This window comes from Myotis daubentonii, chromosome 2 (assembly GCF_963259705.1).
Source record: "Myotis daubentonii chromosome 2, mMyoDau2.1, whole genome shotgun sequence".
Lineage (NCBI taxonomy): Eukaryota > Metazoa > Chordata > Mammalia > Chiroptera > Vespertilionidae > Myotis > Myotis daubentonii.
In genome coordinates, this window is record NC_081841.1 from 53,536,955 (window position 1) to 53,539,428 (window position 2,474).

A 2,474-nucleotide genomic window follows, 5' to 3' on the forward strand; every position below is an offset into this window, starting at 1 on the left:
TAGGTCAGTGTTTTGGAAAGTATTTAAGATAATTTACAGACATAATGGCATTAAACTCTTAAATATTTCAATATGCATTGCTAATAGAAAAGCATTTATGCATAGGAAATAAAGTTAATAATATTCTAATAACTGCCCTGGCTGGGTAGCTCAGTTGGTTAGAGTGTTGTACCAATATGCCAAGGTTGTGGGTTCAATCCCCAGTCAGGGCACATACAAGGATAAACCAATGAATGCATAAATAAGTGGAACAACAAATGGATGTTTCTCTTCCTTCCTTCCTTTCTTTCTTTTTTTATTTTATTTTTATTTTTTTTAAACCAAGCTCTGGCCAATTTTATTAAAGAAAAATTTCCCATGATTTACTTTTCACCAGTCTGTTCTGGCATGCTTCTAATGATATCAGAATCACCTGGGTCAATGATAGCCAGTGTGCATACCCTGTAGTATTTTCCACACGCGGTGCCCAATTCAATATCATTGTCACTGTAGTGATGGACACCAGTCTTGGCCAACATGGCATAGTACTCTGTTTCAGATTTCCTCAAGGCCGGGCAGTTGTTGGCCAGGATGATCAGCTTTGCTTTGTCTTTTCCATCATCTTCAGCGGATGCTTGTACCCCAGCACGTACTTCCCGCTTTTCATCACCAGCTGGAGCCTGGAGTTGATCGACTCCAACGACTTTTTTGTCTTCTTTGTGGCCACCATCTTCCTGCCTCAGGTGCGGGACGGCCCCCAACCAGATGCAGCCGCCAAGATGGCCGGGGAGCGAGAAAAAAAGCTTTTAAATATATTTTTATGGATTTCAGAGAGGAAGGGAGAGGGAGAGAGATAGAAACATCAATGATGAGAGAGAATCATTAATTGGCTGCCTCCTGAATGCCTCCTACTGGGAGCCTGGAGCCTGGGATGTGCTCTGACTGGGAATCGAACCATGACCTCTTTGTTCATAGGTTGACGCTCAACCCCTGAACCATGTTGCCCAGGCTCTCTCTCTTTCTAAAAATCAACAAATGAAAATTTAAAAACTAATACTCTAATAACTACTGTCAGTGTAAGAAACATCCAGACCTGTAGAGAAATTTTAAAAATTTTATTGACTTTATTGAGGTGGCATCTATATATATAAAAGCCAAGCGACCAGAACAGTAGAACAACCAGAATGACTGGTCTCTATGACACTGTGGTGGCCAACCAGCCCGATGGGGGCCCCAATCAATCCCTCCCCCTGGCTGGCCCTGCCCCTGATCTGGCCCCCGACCCTGATTGGGGGTGGGGCTGGCCAACCACCCTAGTCCCCACCCTCCTGCCAGCCCAGCCCCAATCGGCCTCCATCTGGGTGGGCTGGCCAGACCCCACCTGTGCACAAATTCGTGCACTGAACCTCTAGTTGGTTCATAAAGTTATATATGTCTCAGGTATATAATTCTGCAATATATCATCTGTATATTGTATTGTGTGTTCACCACTTCAAGTATTTTTCCATCACCATCTACCTTCCTTTTACCTTCTTCTACCAAGTCCTACCTCCCTTTCTCTCTGATAATCACCATCCTGTTGTCTGTCTCTGATCTTTTTTCCCCTTTGCTTAATCCCTTCACCTTTTTCACCCAGCCTCCCAACCTCCCTCTCCTGTGACAGCTGTCAGTCTGTTCTCCATATCTTTGAGTTTTTCTATCTTGTTTGTTTATTTTCTTTATTAGATTCCACATATAAATGAAATCATATGGTACTTGTCTTTCTCTGCCTTATTTCACTTATCATAATACTCTCCAGGTCCATCCATGCTGACACAAAAGATAAGATTTCCTTCTTTTTTGTGGCTGAGTAGTATTTCATTGTGTAGATGTACCATTATTGCTGTCTTTTTTTGTTGCTGTTGTTAAGAGAATAATTACTGGGTAAATTCCAGAGGTAGAAAAAGTAATTTCTAGAAGAAATGGACTTAGCAAATAAGTTCTAGAGACAAAGGAAGGGCCTTTGGAGTTTGGGAATGAGGAAGCTAATGGTAATGAGCCTGGGGCCCTGAGGTAGAGGGGGAGGAGTGAGGGGAGAGGAGAGGAGGAAAAGGGGAAGGGAAGGAGAATGGGAAGGGCAAGACACAGAAGTGCTCCTGGGAGGGAGTGTGCCCCATTATTGCTATCTTGAGGGCGGTTTGCTTGATCAAAAACATATTAACCTAGATGCAAAAAAAAAAAAAAAAAAAAAATGAACAGGGCTTGCTTAAGGCAAAGATAAGCCTTTTACTAAAAAAGTTATATGCTTGGGGGCGTGACTGCCCATCATGACTTGTCCAGTTAGGAATTTATGATCAGATCACCCTGTGAGATTACTTTTTTAGAATTCCTTTTTTGTTCATACTATGTATGATGTCAGATGAGTACTATTCTTATCTGGATAATCATTTCATAAGGTATATAAATGTCTAATCACTATACTGTACACCTGAAATGAATAATAAGTTTATTTTTAT

At 41.6% G+C, this 2,474-nt stretch overlaps 1 pseudogene; it reads right to left on the bottom strand.

Moving 5' to 3' along the window:
- Window positions 1-281: 281 nt before the first annotated feature.
- On the bottom strand, window positions 282-777 carry LOC132226115 (large ribosomal subunit protein eL30-like; annotated as a pseudogene).
- Window positions 778-2,474: the final 1,697 nt, after the last annotated feature.